This window comes from Pan troglodytes, chromosome 7 (assembly GCF_028858775.2).
Source record: "Pan troglodytes isolate AG18354 chromosome 7, NHGRI_mPanTro3-v2.0_pri, whole genome shotgun sequence".
In the NCBI taxonomy this organism is placed as follows: domain Eukaryota; kingdom Metazoa; phylum Chordata; class Mammalia; order Primates; family Hominidae; genus Pan; species Pan troglodytes.
The window spans coordinates 89,658,342-89,684,034 of record NC_072405.2 but is presented as its reverse complement, the minus strand read 5'-3'; the positions used below and the strand labels follow the sequence as shown (position 1 = coordinate 89,684,034).

General features: G+C 39.8%; 1 protein-coding gene across 2 annotated transcripts in view; it reads left to right on the top strand.

Annotated features, from left to right (window-relative positions):
• PAG1 (phosphoprotein membrane anchor with glycosphingolipid microdomains 1) overlaps positions 1-25,693 on the top strand; it is a 139,693-nt gene that overhangs the window by 71,870 nt on the left and 42,130 nt on the right. For both annotated transcript variants that reach the window (XM_063817211.1, XM_009455547.5), the window contains one exon: positions 9,436-9,529. The gene's annotated coding sequence lies outside the window, so the exon portion shown is untranslated. The remainder of the gene's footprint in view (positions 1-9,435; positions 9,530-25,693) is intronic.

The following is a 25,693-nucleotide window of genomic DNA, read 5'->3' as shown; positions in this document are numbered from 1 at the left end:
GGTCTGTCCCTTAGTTGCTTGCAGTTCCTTGCCTTATGGCAGCATACCTTCAGGCTTCACATGAGATTCTCCCTGTGTGGGTGTCCCTGTGTCCAAATCCCCCCATTTTATAAATATACCAATCACATTGTATGGGGGCCCATCCTACTCTAGTGTGACCTCATCTTAACTACTTACGGTATATCTGTGATATGCTATTTCCAAGTAAGGTCACATTCTGCAGTCCTGGAGGTTAGGACTTAGAGACATGAATTTTGGTAGGTTTTCACACCTAACAGGCTCAGAAAAGCGTCACATAGGCACATGCACACACACACACAGAGTATAAGATTCTCTAATTGTGGCCACCCTGTGAACATGGACTCTTATTAGAGTCCATCATGATACTTGTAGTTCTTCTAAACACCATATTTTACCAATCATACTGTAGCTAACATTTACTGGGCACTTAACTATTGCAAAACTCTTGTTAGGATGTTTAAACATACATTAGTTCATGTGTCATTTCCCTTCAAGTGAATCTCCTTGACTATCTCTGTGATAGTGAGCATTACATCTCACTGAATGTCTCAGAATTTCTCTAAAGTTCCATGTAGATCATTTAGTAGTTACTTTCCTTCAGAGAAACTAAATGTCATACATATGTTAGCATCTCTTAAAACCACCCTAGGTCATGCGAGAGTGTACACACGGGCACATTATCAATGGCAGAGTTCTGTTGTGGTATCTGCAAGCAGCATTGAAAGTGTAAGATTGAAGTGGTCAAATGTGTGTGTGTTCTCTCTCATAACACACACACATACATATATATGTACTCATTACATATATAGAGTGTGAAGGAGCAAGGAAGACACTTCAAACTACTTTATCCCATATGGTCCATCTATAAAATGCCAACCTACCAACCCCCAGTTCACACACGGCCCTGCATACCCCTCTGAAACTCAGGCATTTTACGGACAACAATCTTTCAAAATGTGGAAGCTGCCAGGCAAATAACCAGAGCTTAAATGTCTCTCTCTTGACCCCACAGGCAGAGCCATTGCCTCAGGTCAACACAAACAGCCCAGCCAGTTTTGCAGAACCCCAAGAACGGAGGCCAGGGTCCTTTCTGTGGCTGGGAAGTTACCCCGTGGCTGGGACTTTTCATAGCAGAGGAACTTCACAGCAGATTTTTGTGAATGTTTGGCATCTCAAACACATACCTGGGCAGACTTCAAGTTAGTTACTGACCCCACAACTTTCTCGGCTTCCTGGGGAAAGGGAAGTCTTTCTTGCCTGCCCCTCCCCGCCGACATGCATACCCATTCACACAACTTCTGCTGGGGCAGCAACCCTCCAACCCCATAACCCCTTGAGTGATCCCCAGATTAGATAACTTAGAAGTCAGAGAACTGTTTCTCATCAGGAAATGCCTGAGGCAGACCTGAGGCTTTGTGAGAGACAACCCGGTGTTCCAGGTGGCTACCCAGTTAGCTGCCCATGATGCACAATGGCAGGATAGGGCATGTGCATTAGGCCAAGACAATCAAAGCTCTATAAATGACAGCTAAAGTCCCAGTCCAAAAGAAAGTTCCTAAATGTGCAGAGTGGAAAGGACTGGAATAATATTTACTTTTTGTGCATTGTATTCATAAGCAAGGAAATAACATTGAGAGGTGAATAAAGAAAATGAACAAATGACTGAATGAATATCCTCTGTAGTTGTGCTGGCTATTATCTCATGCTTATTTACATTGCCTAAAAGAAGATGTTTTAAATTCTGTATTTTGCTATCAATTTATAAGCTAATAATTAGAGGAGTCAGTTTATATGTTTTCTATTCACTAAAGCAACATTAAGTACTGAATCTAATCTTACTTTGTATTCGGATGCCTGACAAGCATGCTATAGAGCTTCTCTTAAACACATCGTGCTGCACATTATAAACTATTCTATTCTGTGCCAACAAGAAAGATTTCTTTTCCTGTTTTGAACACTTCGGTCATTTTGATTATTTCTCTGCTGATATTGAAACTGCAAGGAATTCATATCCAAGCCACACTTGGGATGGATGCATACGGATAAGGCTTACTAAATTATGGCATTTTAAGCCTCTTTCCAGGTAGCATGCTTAGAAATAGAAGATTTTTGCTAGTAAAATGTCATTTTAAAAAAATCAATGTATGTATTATAACTGTATCTGTCTTACCTGAGTCCTGTATGTTGTAGATAGTATAAGGATACATCGTTAAGGATTTTTATCTTCAGCTTCCTAGAATTCAAGAAAATTATGGTCCTCTTGGAAAGGAGATTACAGAGTTTTCATTAAACCACACCACTGAAGAGGATTTGCGGAAAGAACTATTTTTCCAGTGTCATACTTATAATCTTTTTGATGCCTAAAGAAATCTGATTATTATTATATTTTGCCTTCATCTTATCTTCACAGTGGCCTCTTTTGGCAGCTCTGTGAACTACTCTTTCTTGCTGCTTCCATTTTTTCTGTACTCAATGAAAAAAAAATAAAACCCAGAAAACCCTCTTTTAATGGACTGCTGCTTTGCATACATCAGGGATTTCAGCTGTTCGAGTGTGTGAAAAATGAAACAGGAGACATCAGATGGCATGAAGACTAGAACTGTTAACACAGTAAATACCAGAAAGGCTGAAAGTGTGAGCCAAAGCAGCTGGGGAGTGGAAAAAACGAGAGGCACAGCTGGGAGAAGCAGCAAGAAAAAGCAGCCCCAGGAAACATGAGGGAGCTTAGCAAGGGGAGAAGAGCAGCTGATGAAAACAAGAATCCGAGGATAAGGGAGGCAGAAGCATTGTTAGTTATGTTTTTCCAATATTGCACAGTGCATCATAGCCCATATGCATTGTCTTTGGCTACCTCTTTAATTGCTGTGTCATTGAGTATATTTAATACAGTTTTCTTGCATGATTACTGTGGACTGAATATTGAAATACCAATGAAATATCTGTACTTTGAGGTTGATCTCTGTTATATTGATAATGTACTAAACCTGTCAGGGAATTCAGACAGGTTAATGAGAAATATCATGCATTAGTTTAAGGATACATTTTTTTTCTACCAAAAGTATATCAAATTGCTAACATTTAGTATTTGGACAAATAAGGAATGTGTGTAATTAGCTGGGTTAATAACTGGTTTGGTAGGTATATCCAGAGAGCACTGATTAATAAATTGCTCTCTTCCTGAAGAGAGGTTTTTGGTATTTTAACTTTATCCAGTCTTAGTCCACATTAGGCCTCACGTGAGTAAAACTGTATAAATGCATGCCCCAAAGTTGGGAGAGATAGCAGATGTAAAAACTGATGGAAACAGAATTAGGAACATCTTGACATTTAACACAGTGACCCAAATCTAAGAAGCAGAAATGTCACAGGGATCAATATAGACACCCTGCTCCCCCAGTTAAATTGCAAAGGAACAGTAAGGAGAGATGAAGCTTAGCAGCATCATATTTCACAGAAATTTAGATTTTAGTCAAATATAAATGTATATACACATGTGTTAATATGTGTTTATAACTGTGTATATACGCATGTATATATATGTTAATACATATATACACATGTGTATATATATGTTAATACATATATACACATGTGTATATATATGTTAATACATATATACACATGTGTATATATGTGTGTTTGTGTGTCAGGGTAGCTGGTAAAAAGGCTTCTGTGATCTTTGGCCTTCTAAATAATGTGGGTGGACAGAAATAAGAGACCTGTTCCACTCTTCACTGATGAAGTGCTTCTTCACCTGGAGAATTGCCTTTGAGCTTGATCTTTTAGAAGAGAACATCCAGAAAATGACAGTGCCAGCCCCCCGTACATCTCCTCCTGCCTTCCTTGTTCCCTCACTATTTGTTCCTCTTGCATGTGCCATCGTTGCCCTCCCCAAATCTGAATTTGTTCTGACTAAAGCAGAAAACACTTTAAATGTTTAAACCTACCCCACAGTCCACTGGAGCACATCACTAATTATACTCTGTCTGTGCCTCGCCCACAGTAGTATCTTGCCCAATGCCAGCTGTGTTTGTTTGCTGAATCTCCCACGTTGAGATGTTGTTGCCCCAGTGAACACTAGGATGACTATGTCACATTCCAGCGATGTTATTGTCATGCAAATGTAGGCTCTGGTATCCCGAGATGATTCTCAGCCTCCCATAATCCTTACTCCTTGGCCTTCCAAGTTTCAGCTGTTTCTGTGTCTGTGTAACCAAGCGTCTGGGACTGAAGATCTTCTTTGGGTCTCATAGTCTGTGTTGGTCTTGCCAGGTGATCTTCTTGAGAACTGTGGCTCTTACTCTGAGTCGCTGCTTAGTGGCTAGATTCTGTTGCTGTGACTAGACCTCCAGGATGGTAATGGACGACCCTCCTGACTTCACCAACCTATTTATTCTTTGCTGATAGCTTTGCCTCCCTGCGATAGCTGGGCCCCAAAAATCCCCACCCACCGCCACCACCGACACCCAAATAAGGGTTATTTCCTAAATCAGGTCGATGTTGCCTTGTTCCCTGGATGTTGTGCTTGGTTGTTGGGCTCCCCTCCCAGGTTGGGCTTTGTAGCTGCAGCAGGCTCTTCGCCTACTCTGCTCTTGTGAGCAGACCTGGCCAGGGACCCGCTCCCTTCTCCTGGCAGCCTTTGTGTTCTTTTGAGTTATGGCAGGTGGTACATGAAATCGTATTCTTTGGAATAGAGAAGGAGGGCTCAAGAGCAGGGGAAGAGGAACTTCTTTAAATAGGTGTCTTCCAGTATCTGAAGGGTTGCCATGTCAGGGAACTATTGGACTTGCTCTGCATGGCCCTAGACCTTAAAACCACGACTCAAACAAGGTTGAAGCCACTAAGCCTCTGGAGCACAGAAGAACCTTTCTTACTCCTAGCTCAAATTTAACAACACTTCTCAGAGACAGAAAGGGATTCCTTGGGATGGAGGAAGCCCTTTATTGTGGCAGGGAATTCAGCATAGGTAGATTAGCAGGTCTAAGTTTTGTTTATTGGTTTATTTCCATTGCAACGTAGATAAAGTATTGTATTTACTGGAATGATGTTTGCATGTGGGAAATATTGCTGCAGCAGTATGCCAATCACGAGCAGCCGGTAATCCTACTCTCTTCTCTGTCTTCAGGGACTGTGAGTGAGAGAGGTTTTATTATAGCAACATCCTTGAGCCTACTCTGATTTTTTTAAAATGAATTCACTCAATCAGTGAATAAATATTGAGCAATTACTATATTCCAAGCACTGTGATTCATTCCGTGCTCAGTACGTTGAACTGTTCTATTTAACCAAGTCCTTTTGACATTGCAGTTATCGATGAGATGTCACAGACATTGTAGAAAGGATTCAAGTATCAAGTGGGGTTGATTTATGGAAGACCTTTAAGTTTCTTTTAAATTTGAGAATCTGTAATTGAGTTTCATGATTCTAGTCTCATACTGAGTAGTTATCTTGCCTCCAGGTACAGTTTTTAAAAGTCAGACATGAATTTGGAGTAGATTGCTGAAGTCTGTTCTCCTCAATCCCTGTATTTGTCTACCCAGATAGCAGGGAGATACACTCTCAACATCATTACTCCTTCCCCAGAAGAGACTGTTAGGATATAACCTTGAGAAAACACTCCTTTCCTTAGACCCTCCTCAGCACTGCCAGCGGGGGCTCAGCCCAGGCCATCTGTCAGGTGCCCATCTCATCCCTCAGGGTTTCAGTGTCCCAGAATGGAGCTCTGTTTCAGTTCTGCTGGGTGGCTTTAGCCAGAACAAGAGTTCAGGTTAGTTTGGTAAAAACACATCCTGAACTGGAGTTCACGTGCATGGGCTTTCTTATGAATGTCATCATTAGTATTAAGAAGTCACCAACCGTCCTCATGAAAACTGTCAGAGAGCCAGGTGTAACAGAAACTGCTGGGCGTGGCATTCCATGGACAGGATATGTGGGTTTCAGGGAGAGGTCGTGTTTGACTAAATCGTCAGTATCAGAAGTCCTAAAATTCCATTCGGTGGAAAAAGAAATCAATATTGAAGGTATGGGATTTCTGTTTGATTGGGTCAATAATCATTTGCAGTGATTAACCTTATTATCTCTATACCCTGATAACCTAATCATCTCTATCACCTTTGGAAATAATCAGCAAGATGAAAGGAGACCTGAAGAAGGGTTTGGTCTATCAGAATTATACTCAAGTTGTCCCAGTCAGGGCATGATGGTTTGCAGTGGAGCTAGGTTATCTGCTTAGTGTAACAACTCCCATGATTCCAGCTAAAATTATTTTGGGGTTTGCCATTTTTTTTTAAGACTGATCTGAAAAATGACTGATGCTTACTTATAACATCCAAACCCTTGGAATATTATTTTTCATAAGAGCTTTATTTAGATGCAATTCACATACCATACAAGTCATCCATTTAAAGTACAACCATCAATTTTAGGACATTTTCATCACCCCTTCTCCCCTAGCCCTAAGGAACACAAATCTACTTTCTATCTCTATGTATTTGCCTATTTTGGACATTTCTTATAAACAGGATCATATAATATTTTTTTGTGACTGGTTTCTTTCACTTAGCATGTTTTCAAGGTTCATCCATGTTGTAACATGTACCAGTATTTTATTCTATTTTATGGCTGAATACTATTCTTTTGTATGGATATACCACATTTTGTATATACCCATTCACCAGTTGAGGGGCATTGTTTCTACTTCTGTGGGTATTACAAATAATGCTTCTGTGAATATCTATGTGCAAGTTTTTGTGTGGATGTATAGTTTCATTTCTTTTGCTATATACCTGGGAGTGGAATTGCTGGGTCACATAGTAACTCTCTGTTTAACATTCTGAGGAACTAACAGACTGTTTCAAAGCAGCTGTGTTATTTTACATTCCCATCAGCAGGGCATGGGGTTCTGATATCTCTACATCCTCTTAACACTTGTTATTAGCTTAGATGTGTTTATTATGGCCAAGTGCAAATCACTAGGAAGGTATGAAGTGGTATCTCATTGTGGTTGATTTGCACTTTGTTGATGGCTACTGATGTTGTGACGTTGAGCATCTTTTCATGTGTTTATTGATTATTTGTGTATCTTTTTTGGAGAAATGTCTCTTCAGATCCTTTGCCCATTTTTGGTTGGGTTGTCTTTTTATTATTGAGTTATAAGAGTTATTTATATATTCTATATATAAGTCCCTTATCACATACGATTTGCATATATTTTCTCCCATTCTTTGGGTTGTCTTTTCATTCTCTTAATATTGTCCTTTAAATTACAAATATTTTTATTTTAATGAAGTCTAGTTTATCTGCTTTTTCTCTAGTTGGCTTGTGCTTTTGGGGTCACATGCTTCTGCCAAATCTGAGCTCATGAAGATTTAGCCCTTTGGTTTTTTTTCTAACAGTTTTGTAGTTTACGCTTTTACATTTAGGTATTTGATCCATTTTGCATTAACCTTTTCTGTGGTCTGAGTTAAGGATCCAACTTTATTCTTTTATATATGGCTGTCTAGTTGTTCCAGAACCATTTGTTGAAAAAGCCTGTTCTTTCCCCGTTGAATAGTCTTGGCACCCTTGCCAAAAACTCAACTGGCCATATAATTGAAGGAATATAAATATATGGGTTTATTCCTGGATGCTAAAGTATTGATCTGTATGTCTATCCTTATGACTGCACCACAGTGTCTTGATGACCTTGTTTCGCTGGAATATTTTTAAGTCGCAAAATGTATATTTTGAAAATTCAAAACTGTGCACCATTTTTATATTATTAAATTAACTGTCAAATCTTGTCTCCAGTTTTCAAGTCAGGATCTTACTCATATCTGGTGATAGAGAAAGCACATCCAAACATTATTTTTAATACACATTAATAGAATTTGACATTTTTAAAAAAATTGTTAGTTCTTTAAATTTTACCTTTTAATTGTAGCAATTTGATTTAGATAATTAAATCTTGCTCATATTTCTGGCTAATTCAGGAGAATTCCCTGGATTGACCATGATGACAAGAAAAAGTGGAGAGGTTTATGGTTGGAATCCACATCTAAATATATCTGCATGGCAGGGGTTCAGAAGGAGGCTTGACTTGAAGTCTAATAAAAGAGTGGAACGATGGCTTGGGAACTCAGTTGTCTATCAAGCCCTGCACCCAGCGAAGCCCTGTCTCCTAGTTGATGAGATTGACAGCAGAAAGACCTGGAGTCGGCTTAGAAGAAGACAGCCCATGATTGTGTGTGTTGTTCTGATCTTTTTAAACTTATTAAAAGAAAATAAGAATGTAGCTAAATGCAGTGGCAAACAAAAGACAGCAGTTTCTCACTTTCTAACTGTCAGGGAAACAATAGATATACCTCAAGATAATATAAATATTCTGCTGACTCTGCTATCAGAGAAAGCAACACACAGTCTAAGATGATAATATGTGGTTCTAACAAAAGAACATCAGTAGATGCAAATCTAGAAGGCTCACGTTCCACTCCGTTTGTTATGTCAGAAATCAGGAATTATGCCTCAGTTGGTTAAAATGATTGAGAGGTTCTGAATCTTAGTCAACAGCCAAGATATTCTCCTTAGAGCATAAACACAGCCGTTCTTTCATCCGTTTGTTCGTTCGTTCATTCATTCATTCCGTCCCTCTCCCCTCCTCCCTTTCTTACTGCACTTGTCATGGTGTCTTATGTGAAGTGAGTGTTCAATATGGGAGAGACTTATTTGAGGATGGGAAGAGAACTAGAGAGGAAGGGGGGCAGGAGGAAGGGCTAGGCACCAAAAACAGCAGAACAACAGGTAGGATTGGGGAGCTGTTGAATCAGGAGGGAGAGCGAGGGAAGTCGCCCATGTAGCCTCTCTTTTCTGAACATCTTCCCCATTTCCACAGCAGAATGCGTGAAGGGACAACTCGGGGCTAGATCTGCATGTCGTCCAGGTGACACTGTTCACGCTGCACCAAAGTCTCCTTCTAATAAGAAATTTTCAGAACTGAATCACAGCTTACCTTACCAAAAAGTATAAATGCTCTTTTCAAACAAATCACTTGTTTTATTTCAAATTCAGAAAACAGTTATTTGAATTTTAGTATCACTGTAGTAACACAGAGGTTTACTTGGCATAAACTAGGAAAAATATAGAAAGAGCAAGTAAATTGATTTGTATTTGATTAGACACTTACTTGGCTTTTATTAAAAATTTTTGGGTGGATGGGGAGATAGGAAGTTTTCTTTATTGAAATTTTTTTATTTAATTATTACTGTCTATAGTTGTGCCTCTACATTTCAGTTTGCTTTGTTCAGGAAGGAATATAAGAATATAAATCTCAGTGTTTGGCATAAGTACACTAGCATTTTTACAGTGAACTGAACAAGTATCTTTCACAGTGTATATCCATCTGCCTTTTTTTCTAACTTTCCTTCTCTTCGGCTATAGGCCAAGAAAGAAGAGAGAACTCTCACCACAACATTTCAAAGGGAATACATTGCCAGAACTTGGAATACTCTTCTGGACAAACATTTCCTCCAAGGTAAATATTACCATTGTACCAATAACGGGACACATCACTAGAATTTTTGAATGGCAGTGGTACAGCACAAAGGTTTAATTGTTTAGTCTCATACAGACCTAGAGTGATATGAGAGAAAGAGAGAGAGGGAGAGAGAGAGAGAAGAAAGCAGTGCTGTTGGGGTATCCTGCAGCCTCTTCTAAATGTGTTACCAGGAGAATGCCATCAGAATCTGGGAGCTCACTGAGCTGTACGAAAAATGTGTGGGAAATGAGGAGGAAAGAAGAGGCTGGCCTTTTTTCTTCGTGTTACAGATACTCGTGAACACAAAAGCCAGCGGGGTTCGATTATGAAAATAACATTTCATCCTTTATGAGGAAAAAAATGAGTAGTTTCCTTTAGAGGTTAAAATAAAATATATGCTGTATTCATGTCACAAGAGGGAAAAGCCTGAATCATAATATTTTACACCAACTGAGACAAGTATGAAAGATTTTAAGGAACTCCATGTTCTTCTATGAAAATACCTGCTAAGTAAGCCTTTAGTAAGCCTTTCATTGGTTTGTGAGAAATGCTTCATGAAGTTCTTGTTTTGGAAATCATATCTTTAATGCCTCTTGTGGGGAGGGGTGTGTGTGTGTGTGTGTGTGTGTGTGTGTGTGTGTGTGTGTGTGAGAGAGAGAGAGAGAGAGAGAGAGAGACCAAAGAAGGATCTGTCAGCATGATACTATAGGTTTCAGAGGAGTAACTCTAGGCGCTTTCTTTGTGAATCATGAGCTTAGTGGGAATAAAGGCTTAACAGAAGCAGCTGAATTCATAGTCAGCTTTGGCATTCATGAATTAGCTGCCAATATTTTAGCACAAATTGCTGTGTCATTTCTATGAAGTTCCCCTGTCGCTGCTCAGTCTGTAGCTAAAAGCTGTCTTGTTTTATCTGATGAAACACCTCTTAAAATTTTATCTGATGAAACACCTCCTTCCTTATAAAGATATTTGTGTACCCGCACACAGAAATGCAAAAACATATGATCCCCCTTAAAAGAAAATAAACTTGCCAACTTTCTCTGTTTAGAAGTTAATATGATATCGTTGATACTACCTAGCCCTTAGTGTTCTGGAAGGCAGTTTCAGATTGGCCCGGGGAGAGTCCTGTTTTCCTCCTCGGTCCTCATCCTGGTTATTCTCTTCTGAAGGGCTTGGGGTGAGGGAAATGTAGGCTGTACATTAGAGGAGAATTTTGTGATACTATTCATTCTCTGTTCTGACAGAGAGGACATTGTTTGTTCACTGTAATAGGCTTGGCAGGAATCTGTGCTGTGCGTACAGAATGGGAAAATAGCAGAGCAGTGGGAAATCTCAAAATTCTAAGCAGCAGATCAGCTTAGAGATTTTGCAAAAATCTATTTTAATAGCTTCTCATTACTGTAGACGTAAGTCATAATTTGGAGAAACAGTTTTCCTTTCAGTGATAATTTTCTTCACATTGCATTATGCCTGTGTTACATGAAAGAAGTCTTTAAGATGCAGTATGCCTATCCAAGTACTGTAGTAACAAGAATTAAAATCATGAAAGTTTAGAAATACATGATGAACACACTAGACCTGCTTTGATATTGCCCTTTGTACGTCAGCATTCACATTGGTACAAATGAAAATTAGCCTATGTACGTCATCTGGTGGTTCACAGAAGCAAGTGTATGCTGCCAAAGATAAGAGAAAAAAGACGCATTTAAAGATGTGCATTGAGGTAAGAGATGCACTGCTAGTGAGAGGGAGCCATGCTCCAAATGTTCAGAACTTTAAAGGCAACAACTGTAAAAGCAAAGGCTCAAAGCAGCATGCAAACCGTGAACTGGAAACTGAGCTGGCCATGACTGAGGCCTGGCATTTCTGCTTCTTGAGGCTATGTGTTCCCACCTCTCCCTGAGCACAGAGACTGCGCAATATGATGGGCCCTGATAGCCCCAGGTGTCTGGGGACCTTGTGTGTGTGCATGTGTGCCAGGCTGCTGTGTTCACAGACAGTATGTGAGCTAGAGAGTGGGAGAGCCTGCCCCACACCCAGCAGCCCCAACAGCAGCTGTGGGGGACCCTCGTCTTTAGGCTTAAAGAGAAATTTATCATGGCTGCCCAATCTTGGCCTATATTCTTTTTTTTTTTTTTTTTTTTTTGAGATGGAGTCCTGCTCTGTCGCCCAGGCTGGAGTGCAGTGGCATGATCTCAGCTCACTGCAAGCTCCGCCTCCCATGTTCACGCCATTCTCCTGCCTCAGCCTGCCGAGTAGCTGGGACTACAGGCATCCGCCACCACGCCCAGCTAATTTTTTGTATTTTTAATAGAGACAGGGTTTCACCATGTTAGCCAGGATGGTCTCGATCTCCTGACTTTGTGATCTGCCTGCCTCGGCCTCCCAAAGTGCTGGGATTACAGGCATGAGCCACCGCGCCCAGCCTCTTGGCCTATATTCTTAAGAACAGCTCCCTGGATATTTTTATAAAAACTACATAATATAAATTATGAGACTTTTAAAATTCTATCCGTAGTAGTGTCAGTATACAGTAGAGCATTGGATTATTGCAAATCCCTTTTTATGTAGCCTGTGTAAGGGTTAATCTTATGTAACAAAAGCAGGTCCTTTACTCCACCACTTGTGACATGATTCACACGTATTATCTGCTTTGTTGTTTTTAAGTTTCTCAGTCTTTTAAAATGTATTTGTTAGACAATCTTTTTGATGATGCATTTGTTCGTCTTTTTAAAAATGTATAGAAATTGGCCAGCTGTGGTGGCTCATGCCTAAATTTCCAGCATTTTGGGAGGCCGAGGTGGGCAGATTGCTTGAGTCCAGGAGTTCGAGACCAGCCTGGGCAACATGGCAAAACCCTGTCTCCACAAAAATTAACCAAGCGTGGTGGTGCATGCCTGTAGTCCCAGCTCCCTGGGAGGCTGAAGTGGGAGGATCTCTTGATCCTGGGAGGCAGAGGCTGCAGTGAGCTGAGATCATACCACTGCACTCCAGTCTGAGTGACAGAGCAAGACCCTGTCTCAAAAAAAAAAGTATAGAAATATATTTATATGATGATATTTTCAAGTACATCACAAAGATAGCAAGAAAAAACCACCAAGGCTTGAATAAACTCCCTTTATTCTTTCTATTTGGTACATTTTTTTGGTCTGTTTTTCAAGCAGTTTTTATTTTATTGTTTTTCACAGCTGAGTTAAGGATTACTGAGGGACGTGAGGTTGAGGCAGGGCCAGGTTCTCCTGCTCCCTCCAGGGGCTCCTCGGAGGCGCTGCCTGCAGCAGCAGAACTGGCAGGTCCCTGGAAGACACCTTCGTGTGCAGGGTAATTGCTGGCCCATCTGTGACGCAGCAGCCATGCCTCCTATCCTGCCTGCTTGTTCCTTTCCTGCGGAATTTCCGGTAACCACTGAGACCTGATCTTTAGCACACACCAGTGACAGCTGGGTCTCCATACCCTGTGACCACAGTTCGCCAGAAAGCTGGGAGAGCCTGCAGGCAGCTAAGTCAGTGTGGGCACCAGCCTCATGTGTGTCATCATCGTGGCTCGGGGGAGGATGCCCTAAAGCAAGGCGTGCAAGGGCCTTGTTTCACCAATGCTATGTGTCACCATCTAGTATGAAAGAAAATGTTTATCGGTCGAGGGAAATTGGAGTAAACACTTACTGACACTCTTTTATTTTGGGGTTTTTTTGTTTTGTTTTTCTGAGACAGGGCCTTGCTCTGTTGCCCAGGCTAGAGTACAACGGTGCTATCTGGGCTCACTGAAACCTCTGCTTCCCGGGTTCAAGCGATTCTCGTGCCTCAGCCTCCTGAGTAGCTGGGACTATAGGTGAATGATACTATTTTATTTAACAAACACTTATATTGTACCTACAGCGAGGCAAGCACTGGTCTAAGCACTTTGCAAGTATTAAACTTTAATCTGCCCGATCACCCTATTACTATTATTAACATTCCTGTTTTACCAAAGAGGAAACTAAAGCTCAGAGAGGGTAAGTGACTTGCCAAGGAAGGGTAGAAACAGCATTGGCATCTACTCCAGGGTCTAGGCATTAGGGCTCCATGCATCTAAACACGGGTGTCTCCTGGACCATAGCAGAGCTTGCTTAACTGTCAGGCCCCTTTAGGGTCTGTAAACACACACACGGCCCCCACAGAGGTACACACACCATGTTATGTTGTCATTTTTGGAACTCTATCCCCATTGACTGATGGCATTTGCTGCAGTGGAGGAAGACATACCATGGCCCTGGGCACGGCGGTGTAGCACGACCTGCCAGTGTGGAGAGCAGCCGCTCTCCAGGATGGACATTTGACCATTCCTCCCTCCCCACTGCCATGGGGATTTAGACAGTTGCTCCTGGAGGCCTTGTCTTAACACAGAACTTCCCAAAGTGGAATCTGAGGAGTTTGATGGGTGCAGCTCTCTCTCATTTGGGCGCCCCCAAAAGAGAAAACAAACAAAGGTTTATTCATGGTTGGATATGTTTGGGAGACATGGGTTCAGCAAAATTAAATTGATTTACTTATTGCAGGATTTCTCAGAATTTTCTTGTGACTCTCCAAAGCAACATGTAGAATGCAGAATGTCCTCAATTTTATATTTTCTCAGGTGGGTGAAAATGTCTGTCAACATCATTTGGTCAGTGTTGTCTTAAGGAGAGGTAAAAAAAAAAAAAAAGAAATCCACCGTCATAGGAGGCAAATAGATATTGAGGGAAAATCAATAAGCTACATTTGGGGTCTCTAAATTCCAGTCCCTTTTTAAACTGATAGCTATTGGGACCTTAGAGCCTGAAATTTCTCATTTGTAAAATATGGAGGATAGAACTGAATTATCCCTAAGCTTTTTTCATCCTTATAAGCTGGTGACTGTTTTGTTCCAGAAGAGTTTTAAGAATAAGATACAATACACAACACATCAAATGAAAAATTGGTGAGGGTAAAATGAGGCACAGAGTATGTAAGGTAGAAAAGATGGAAGAAGGAGGGAAGTTATTATGCAAAATACATTCTGTGAAATCCTTCATGGTTAATATGATAGAACCAAATTTGGTTCTATGCTTTCTAAGGAACAGTTTGAAAAGGGAACTATGACCACAGCTTTGTAATTAACAGACTCCTAAACTAAAAACAAACATTTTCCTAAAAGAAACAACTGTTCCCAGTTTGAACAAATTTTTCCCATGGCTTTTAACTCTGTGGTATGGCCCTTTAGTCTTTTAGGTAGAAATTTCAGCTCTGTGGTGGGATGGCACCAAGATTTGGAACCTCAGTAGATACACTTCATAGGTCTTGTGGATACATACATTTAATATACATCATCCTCATTTACGGAACCATTACATGTTGTAGCCCAGCCCAACTTGCATATATGTGGAGGTGTTTGGGTCTTGACTCTGGACTCCGGAGTATTCTCTCGATCCTGGAGGGGCCGTGTGCCAGGAGCCCGGGGGTGTCAGCCGCTCTCCAGATGGCCTCCTTTGTGCATCCTCACATCAGTTCTGGGTGCACCCTTCTCCTTCCTGCATCTCTAACTTAGCATTGGCCGAGCCTGGATCGGGGTTTCCAACAGCCTTTTCACAAAATCACTGCGATGCAAAGCTGTCCCAGGGGTTTTGTGTTGTTCAGGGTGGTAAAGGTTCAAACCTAGGTTCTATTTTTTAAGTAATTATTAATAAATAAAATGATAGCTTAAATACGTTTTAGAAAATAATACTGCTTCAGGACCTCTTAATGTAAGTGAAGCTATTAGTGCCAGTCAGATGAGTGAACATGCTTATGACTCACATAAACACTGCAAGCCCCCATGGGGGCTTTAATTAGTTTTTATAATTAGTCATTTACTGTTACTTTATACATAGAATGGATAACTGATTACAGACAGTAAGCAGAAGAAGCAACTGATGTTGTGACGATTATCATTTGCAGTCATCTGGTCAAAATTCTTACAGACTTTTCATGGTGTAGATAATGTTTTATTTCCTAAACTGGGTGTTTATTTCCTAAACATGTGTGTTTATTGCATTATTCTTTTAATCTTAAATATCTTAATGTATTTGTGGAGTTTTATATTAGTCTATTAGGACATTTATATGGTATAAAATTCAATGTTGATAAAAGAAAAAGTAATGATAATCATATGTAATTTGACCTTGATTTATTAGAAATAAATATCACTCATACCCTCTGTCTTTCCCTCTCTCTCCCTTTTTTCTCTCTCTCTTCTCTCTCTCTCCTTACATTGTTCCTGATAAGCTGACAACAGAGTCAAATGAAACACAAATATATATATATATACTGCAGAGAAATGCATACAAACAGCAGCCTAAAGCTTTATCTTGTCTCATTATTTTATAATTAAACACAAAAATTATTGTAGGTTGATTATTTTTGTCCAAAATGCAAGATTATCAAATATTCATGAATGAAAACTTTTATCTCTTTATCTATCATGACATATTAATTGTAGCTTGAAATTTATATAATTGGTCCCAAAACCAAGTATATGCCCATTTGTCATTTCAAAAATTTGTCATTTCAGAAATTTCAAAAACAAGTCATGCATTTCATTTCATGATGAATTTAAAGTAGACTAAGTAGCACATCACTGTTAAATAAGAAAAAAGTCAAACTAGAATTAGTAAAATTTGTATTTAAATGAACTTGTTAATGTAACCTTTAATAATAATTAACTTAAAATCAAGTAATTTTACTTAAGGCACTTCTTATGTGCCATAAAATTTTAAAATAATTAGAATATCTTCCATGGAGGTTTGCAAAAATTTATGCAAGTCAAAAAACATGAAATCTTTAAAGAAGCCAGGAAAAGATATTAAAATAATTATTTGTATTCAATTTAAAGAGAACCTTGCTGTTCTTGAGTAGATTACTGGTAATTGGATAATATGAGGTCTGGTCAGTTGCAGAAGGGAGATTAAAGGCCAATGGGATAGTCAGCTGATTTGAAGAACATGTTATAAAGCAGTTCTTGCTGTGCTTTGCCCTGTCCACATCATAGAAAAATCTCCTATAATTTCCTGTCCCAGCTCTCAGTGAAAATCAGGGATCACCTCTTCAAATGAATACTAATCTTAAATATGTTAAACAAATCCCTATACTGTTGTTTATGTTCTCTTTTTATTGAAAATATACATAGATATTCATACTATTTTGAAATGCCAATTATAAATTAGTACAATTTTCCCAATAATATATGGGCATTATTGTGAAATGAAATACCTTTTACCTTTAATATATGGATTTATGGACACTATTGTGCCCATATATTGTTTAGAAAAAATATAGTAAGTAAATTTTACATCTACTATTACATCCAAATGTGGCTAACAATTCAGAATGACTTAGATAAGCATCGTTATTTTCCAGCAATATTGACATTGCTTGGCTGTTCCAATTGTTAATTTTAAAACCCAACTGTTATCAGACTAACTATGATTTAATAAAACTTTGGTAAATGTCTAAAGGAGCCTTTCAATAAATATGATCTAAGGAAAAAGAAATAAACAGAAATGAAATAACTTTTACATTTGATTAATTGAAGTAAGTTGCAACATTTTTCTGAATTGCAGTTAGCTTTCATTTTCAGACTTTGGAAGAACAAGTCATTTGTACCAGGAAGTACATGGTAAAGAACTATGTTTGGCAACTTAGAGAACATTTTTAGCATTTGAATTTCCCTATTTATAGTACAGCATCAGGCATAGTAAAATGTTTGGCATTTCTATAAGGGATGCAAATGCCTTAACATTCACTGTTGTGATCTAACAATTCATTTCAGAGTAAGATGAATCAGTCTTGTTTGGAAAATGTTTTACACAAATACTGGCAAGGAAACTATCACTGCATTTCTGTGGATTTTAAAATGCAGACTCCTCTAAAGTAAATGGTGACAAATTGCACAATGTTTTTTCTTCTGCGTTACCATGCTTCTATGTGAACTGACTTTTATTACTTTAAATTCTCACACTACTCTGCTACATTCCTTGCTTTTTAGATTTTGTTAATCTATGCTGGAATCAGAAACTCTGTTTCCAGGTCCTTCTAAATGTCAAATTCTTTTTAACCTAACCTTCCTTTAATCCACAATGTTTTCCTCATAATTGAAACCACAGATTACTTCATTAACATCTGCCCTTGTCTTTTACATTAGAGAACGTGAGAATTGTAATTTGTAGGATTTTGCCCTTAATTTGCTACATAGAAAAGAAATACTTGTATTCTCCCTCTTTCTCTCTCTCTATCACACACACACACAAACACAGAGGCACACACACACACATGCACACACACACACACACTTGAAGTAATGAAAAATGAGCAGACTAAATGTAATGCAGCATCCTAGATGGGATCCTGGAACCAAAAATAAAAGGACATAGGGTGCAAACTAAGGAAATCCAAATAATAATAATAATGTACCAATATTGGTCCATTAATTGTAACACATGTACCATGCTGACGTAAGATGTTAATAATAGACTAGAAAAAATACAGCAAATGCATTTATAACTAATGTATTAAAAACCATAGTTGACTTCAGCCTGTTTTGTGATAAGAAGAATTGAAGTATACAAAGTGATAATGATATCTCCTGTTGTCAATGTCTTCTACTGAACATAGTCATCTATAGCAAAGGCTGGCAAAATCAAAGTATTTGGCAAAAGCTGGAGACCAAATCCAGCCCTGCCACCTGTTTCTGTAGGGCTTGAACACACTTCTGCTGTTATCTTCCAGATGCCCCTAGCGGGGCAAGAGGATGCAGGCTCAGATGATCTGGGCTCCATTCCCAGCCATTTGGTGTTGTGGGCATTGTTTGTCTTATTTAACCTTTCTGGATGTCATTTTTCATATCTGTGAAGTCAAAGGGTCGAACTAGGTTTTTCAGAACCTGTGGCGTGGAGAATTCTGACTCTGAATGTGTGCTGGAGGTCCATTTGTGATTACAGCATAGAGCTTATTAAGGATGAAATTTTGGCATTAAAGCAATTTGCATGCATTATATATGCAATATATAGCTTAAAACATAAGATTACCCATCATTTTTCGGCACTTTTGAACTCTACCAAAAAAGAATTAAATAATCACAAAAAGGAACCCTATTGCCACGTGTATTAGTCTGTTCTCATGCTGCTAATAAAGACATACAGAAGACTGGGTAATTTATAAAGGAAAGAGGTTTAATGGAATCACAGTTCCACATGGCTGGGAGGCCTCATAATCATGGTAGAAGGCAAAGAAGAAGCAAAGCCACGTCTTACATGGCAGCAGGCAAGAGAGAGCTTGTGCAGGGGAACTCCCATTTATAAAACCATCAGATCTCGTGAGACCCATTCACCATTATGAGAACAACATGGGAAAGACCCGCCCCCATGATTCAATCTCTTCCCACCAGGTCCACAACATGTAGGAATCATGGGAGCTACAATTTAAGATGAGATTTGGGTGGGGACATAGCCAAACCATATCATTTTACCCCTGGCCCCTCCCAAATCTCATGTCCTCACATTTCAAAACCAATCATGCCTTCCTAACAATCCCCCAAAGTCTTAACTCATTTCAGCATCACCTCAAAAGTCCACAGTCCTAAGTCTCATCTGAGACAAGGCAAATCCCTTCCATCTATGAGCCTGTAAAATCAAAAACAAGTTAGTTATTTCCCAGATATAATGGGGGTGCAGGCATTGGGTAAATACATCCATTCCAGATGGGAGAAATTGGCCAAAACAAAGGGGTTACAGGGCCCATGCAAGTCCAAAATTCAATAGGGCAGTCATTAAACCTTAAAATGACCTTTGACTCCATTTCTCACATCCAGGGCATGCTGATGTAAGAGGTGGGCTCCCATGGCCTTGGGCGGCTCCACCCCTATGGCTTTTCAGGGTACATCCCCACTCCTGGCTGCTTTCACAGGCTGGTGTTGAGTGTCTGTGACTTTTTCAGGTGCACAGGGCAAGCTCTCAGTGGATCTACCATTCCAGGGTCTGGAGGACAGTGGCCCTCTTCTCATGGCTGTACTAGGCAGTGCCCCAGTGGGAACTCTGTGTAGGGGTATCAACTCCATATTTTCTTTCCACACTGCTCTAGCAGAGGTTGTCCATCAGCTTGCCACTCCTGCAGCAAACTTCTGCCTAGACATCCAGGCATTTCCGTACATCCTCTGAAATCTAGGTGGAGATTCCCAAACTTCAATTCTTGACTTTTGTGCACCCATAGGCCCAACACCATGTGTAAGCCACCAATGCTTGGGGCTTGCACCCTCTGAAGCAAGGGCCTGAGCTGTATGTTGGTCCCTTTTAGCCATGGCTGGAACTGAAGCAGCTGGGATGCAGGGCACCATGTCCCGGGGCTGCACAGAACAGGGGGGCCCTGGCCCACTAAACCATTTTTCCTTCTAGGCCTCCAGGCCTGTGATGGGAGGGGCTGCTGTGAAGGTCTCTGACATGCCCTGGAGACATTTTCCCCATTGTCTTGGTGATTAACATTTGGTTCCTCATTACTTAGGCAAATTTCTGCAGCTGGCTTGAATTTCTCCCAGAAAATGGGTTTTTCTTTTTAATTGCATCATCAGGCTGCAAATTTTCCAAACTTTTATTCTCTGCTTCCTCTTGAATGCTTTGCTGCTTAGAAATTTCTTCAACCAGATATCCTAAATCATTTGTCTCAAGTTCAAAGTTCCACAGACCTCTAGGGCAAGGGCACAATGCTGCCAGTCTCTTTGCATAGCAAGAGTGATCTTTACTCCAGTTCCCAACAAGTTTGCCATTTCCATCTGAGACCACCTCAGCAGGGACTTTATTGTCCATATCACTATCAGCATTTTTATCAAAGCCATTCAATAAGTGTCTAGGAAGTTCCAAACTTTGCCACATTTTCTTAACTTCTTCTGAGCCCTCCAAACTATTCCAACCTCTGCCTGTTACCCAGTTCCAAAGTCACTTCCACATTTTCAGGTATCTTTATAGCAGCACCCCACTCCTGGTCCCAATTTACTGTATTAGTCTGTTCTCACACTGCTAATAAAGACATACACCAGACTGGGTAATTTATAAAGGAAAGAGGTTTAATGGAATCACAGTTACCCATGGCTTGGGAGGCCTCACAATCATGGTGTAAGGCAAAGAAGAAGCAAAGGCATGTCTCACATGGCAGCAGGCAAGAGAGCATGTGCCAGGGGAACTCCCATTTATAAAAACATCAGATCTCATGAGACCCATTCACCATCATGAGAACAGCATGGGAAAGACCTGCCCCTATGATTCAATTACCTCCCATTGGGTCCCTCCCACAACATGTGGGAATAATGGGAGCTACAATTCAAGATGAGATTTAGGTGGGGACACAGCCAAACCATATTGCCATGTGAGTCACTTATGTACTAGGAAAGCAAGACCAGTTGTTTTGAAATACCCATGTTGAATCTGAGCTCAAAATCATATTAAAATATTAAATTGTGCCTTAATTTGTGATAAGGTATTACTATCCAAATGATAATGTACACTTTGAGAAAGAAAGATTTTAGGCTAATGTACTTTAAGATTGTACACTTAAATGCAATTTAGCTTGAATTTGTTATTCAATATAGTCAATAATGTTATGTGGTATTTAATTTAGGCCAATAAAGTTTTGAATACCTAATTATGTTAAGGCCTTTAAGACAGTTAAGACCTTGCCAAATGTTCATATTATGCTTGTCGAGTTAATTATCAGGAAGTTACTTATCTGATCATTGTTTCTTAATTTCTATTGAGCCAGTCATTGTCCATTATAAGAAATTATTTTCCAGCTGTAGTATTTCAGTGCTGGGTTTTGATTATAGACATATAAAAAGGGTTTATTTAGGACTGCCTTTAAAATTAAATCTGATCATAATTATTTGACTAGTAGAGGCACTCTAGGAAAAGGTTGAGTAGTGGCTGTCCACTTTGGCTACTCAGTAAAATTACCCAAGGGGCTGTTTAAATTCCCATGTGCAGGTGTACCCTCAAACTAATTAAGTCTATCTCTGGAGGTATTTTTTTAAAGCTCCCAAGGTCCTTCGAATATGCAGCCAAAGTTGAGAAATACGGGCCTTGAGAACAAGCAAGGAGAGCCTCCTGGGGAGGTCTTTCTGTAGTGGAATGCTCCTGCTCTTTGTAATTGGGTAGCTTGAGTAGCTGTGAAGTTCTTTAAAGAAGGTTATTTTCAAAAAGAAAGAAACTTACCAATATCTGGAGAGGGGCAGAAAGCACGTGTTGCTTGCCCTAAGTCTCCATCCTACAAATACCAGGAGAATTTGTCCTGATTTTGAAAGGATTTAGGAAGTAACATCCTGCTTTTGTCAACGCATGGTGTTTGCTTTGACTTTTGTTTGTCATCTTATTTCACCTACAAGATCAGTGGGAGCTAAAATTTATTGAGCGCACCTGCTAAGTATCAGGTCCTGTGCTATAAACATCACTCTGTCTCACAGCCAGGAAAGATAGAATTATTCACTTAGAAATAAAAAGTCAGAGTTCTGTTTTGTTAGAGAAATCTTAGTGTAATTGCATAAATATTTAGTCATTTCTTTATTCATCTGGTGACCTTTGTTGAATACATATGCTATTCCAAAAATAAGTTTAAACATGCCCAAAGAATACAAAGGATCTGTATTCATTATCTGTTGCTTCATAACAACCTTAGTGGCTTTAGATGAACATGTATTTAGCTCTTGATTCTGTGATTGATAGTTTAGGCTGGGCTCAGCTGGGCAATCCTCTCGTCTTGGCCAGGTTCACTCATGCAACAATGGTCAGCTGTGGTTCAGCTTTGCTGATCTTGGTGGGGCTCTCTCACTTTTGTGGGAGCTTTAACTGAGACAAGCTGGCTGACCAAGCTCTGTTCCTTTGGCCTCTCAGCCATCAGCAGGGTCAACCTAGATTTGTTGGAATATGGAGTTAGGGTTTCCTAGAGAATGCCTAAGTATCCAAGGCACCTTAGGCCTGGTGTGAGAATGGGCACACCATCACTTCTGCCACATTTCCTGGCCAAAGCAAGTCACAAGCCCAGTCTAGACACAAGGAGTGGGGAAAGAGATTTCATTTCTTGATGGAAGGTACTAAAAAGTCACATTTTAAAGAGCAAGGAGAAAGGAAACAGTGAGCAATTAATGGTTATTTTTTGCAGTCAACCACAGGTAGAAAACTTCAGTTCTATCTTGGGACATTAGAGGGTGTTCCTGAGAAATGGTAACATTTGAGCAGGTTTCAAGGGTAGAAAATATATTTCAGGTGGAGGCAATAGCATAAGGAGAACTGTCAAATTGTGCTTTCATTAGTGAAAAACAAAATGGAGGTAGTAAGTTCCCTAAACGTAGAAAATATGTCTAGCCGACAACTGAGCATGTGGAAGGCACTCAGCATGTACTTTCTCATTTACATCAAAGGGCAGTGAAGTGACTAAGAGTGTAGGCCCTTAAAGCAGGTATAATAACCTGATAGCCTTACCATTTACCAGCTAGTTTGCCTTGAACAAATTACTGTGCCTCTTTAGTACAATGAGGACAATAATACCTCCTATAGCATTTGCTGCATAACAAACCACTCCATGACTTAACGGCTTAAAAACAACAGCCATTTACTCAGCAGCTCATTCTACAGTTTTATAGTTTGGGCCATCTTAGATTGGAGGTTCTTCTGGTCTCAGTTGGGCTCATGCCTGTGTCTTTGGTCAGCTTGCAGTCAGCTAGATGTCTCTGCTTCTGAGGATTGGCTGGCTACTGGGGGAACAATAAGGACAACTGGATGACCACCTTCTCTCATCATCCAGCAGGCTAGTGTGGGCTTATTCACATAGAGGATCAGCAGAATTCCAGAGTGAGAGTAGAATCATTCAAAGCATGTGGGCTGGGTTCAGCATTGACACACCATTGCTTCCAATGAGCTCCATGAGCTAAAGGGAGTCACAAATCAGCCCACCATTAAGAGTAGAGAAATAGCATTTCTTGCTGGAAGGAGCTACAAAGTCACGTTGCAAGAAGTGAGGATACAGGGAGGGGAAGACTTGTGACCATCTAGGGAATCTTCTATACCTACCTATAGCTCACAACAATCCTGTGAAGAAAAAGTTAAATATAACTTGATTTTTCTAGGTGAGGCTCCAACCTAAAAAGTACCAGGTTAATCATAGATGTTCAATACATGGAAAGTATTAACTTTTTCCTATGAAAATTAGAAATCAGATTTTAAGCCAAATTCTTTAATTGCTTACTTTTATAGAATATCAGATGAACCTCCAAGTGCTTCTTACAAAGGTTAAACATTATACATTCTTTCCCTGTTGCAGAAACATAATGTAAGTGGGTAAAGCTCACTGCCTCTGAGTGCATGTGTATCTTGGCCTGATAGTCTGGCAGCTGCACTGTGTAAAATATGCTTAATCAACATAAAGGGTCAACTCAGGAAAAGAACCAGAGATGGTCAAGTACAATATTTCAGTTCCCAAAATATTTAAGGCCTTTTATAATGGGTAAGAACTCATTTCAAAACCTATACAAAGAACATAAACCTTAATAAATTGTTGTTGATTTCTTTTACTGTTATGAGTATTTTCATAAAACCAGCTAAGCCTCATATAGTTCTAGATTGATCCATACATTGCTTTTGGATCCCATAAATTGCATTCAGTGGAGATTTATTTATCTGGCAGCTAAAATACCTCTAATCAGTGATGTGAACTGGATCAAAAAATACCTATACTCTTTGAAATAAATAGAACATCAAAGGGTATTCAAGAATGTGTAGTGCAGAAATATGGCAAAAGTGCATTGAGGGTGGTGCCAGCTTTTTTATAATTATGGAACTTCTAAGTCCTTAAATGATAGAGATCAGATGGTTCTTGGGCTCTGCCTCCTGACTTCAGCCTGCTTTACCCAACCCACCACCTCCAAAAGCTCCAAAGCCCACAAAAGGGCCCTCTATCCGCCCGATTGCACCTCATTCCCAAACACTGAATGTCCACTGTACTGCTTGGTCCTCTTACGATTTTAGAAAGTCTTAGTGGTGGAGTGATTAAGAACTGTGGCTCTGATCCTCATGTCTCTCACTTTCTTCCTCTCTGAGTGACAGGGGAAGCTTCTGAAGCTACAAGCCTCCTTCCTTATTTCCTTAATAATGGTCGTACAAAGACATGTTTACGTGGCCATTCCATCACATTTAGAGTCATTTGCTGTTAACAACAACAGAAATATTGAATCCCCAACGATTTATGTCATTAGAAAAGAAAAACGAATATAAATTAATTAACATTTTCAACACAGCCCAACACAGGTTTGCTGATGGTGTTGCTTTGGCTTTCAAAGCCTGCTGGTCCCCATCTTGCTCTGCAGCACTGGAGTATGGGTCACTTTCTGGAAAGGCTTCAGTGCCTTTGCTACAAAGAGTAAATAGTTTGTTTTGAACTCTGTTTGTTTTTAAAGTAATGTTTTATGGGCCATGTAATGAAGTACCTAACATAGTGCTAAGCACATAGTAATAAGTATTTGTAGACCTGATATGTCTATCTTTGCATGCCTGAGAATGATTTCCGGTTTATAAAATTCATGTTGGCAAGGAAAGCAGTTTTTGTTGCTACTGATAAGCCATCTGGGGCTTGATATTCTAAATTTGATGACTCTACTTACACATAATATCTTTTAGGGGGATTCCATATTTTTTTACGTTTGTTTGCCAAGCTAGAAGTTATGTACAAAGTTGTAAGCCCAAAATCTGAGAATTTTACCCTGGCAAACCCTACAAATATTTTAAATTACTGCAATGATTTTTTAGTAAATAAAATGTCAATGCAAATATGTGGAACTAGATTTCAGAGATCCCTGAACATTCTATGGTTCTTTATACTGGCACTGTAGGGAATTTATATTATATTGAACATTTTATATTAAGCATATGTCTTGAGGCCAGGTGCAGTGGCTCACGCCTGTAATCCCAGAATTTTGGGAGGCTGAGGCGGGCGAATCACTTGAGGTCAGGAGTTCGAGACCAGCCTGGCCAACGTGGTGAAACCCTATCTCTACAAAAAATACAAAAATTAGCCAGGCATGGTGGCGGACACCTGTAATCCCAGCTACTCCAGAGGCTGAGGCAGGAGAATCGCTTGAGCCCGGAAGGCAGAGCCTGCAGTG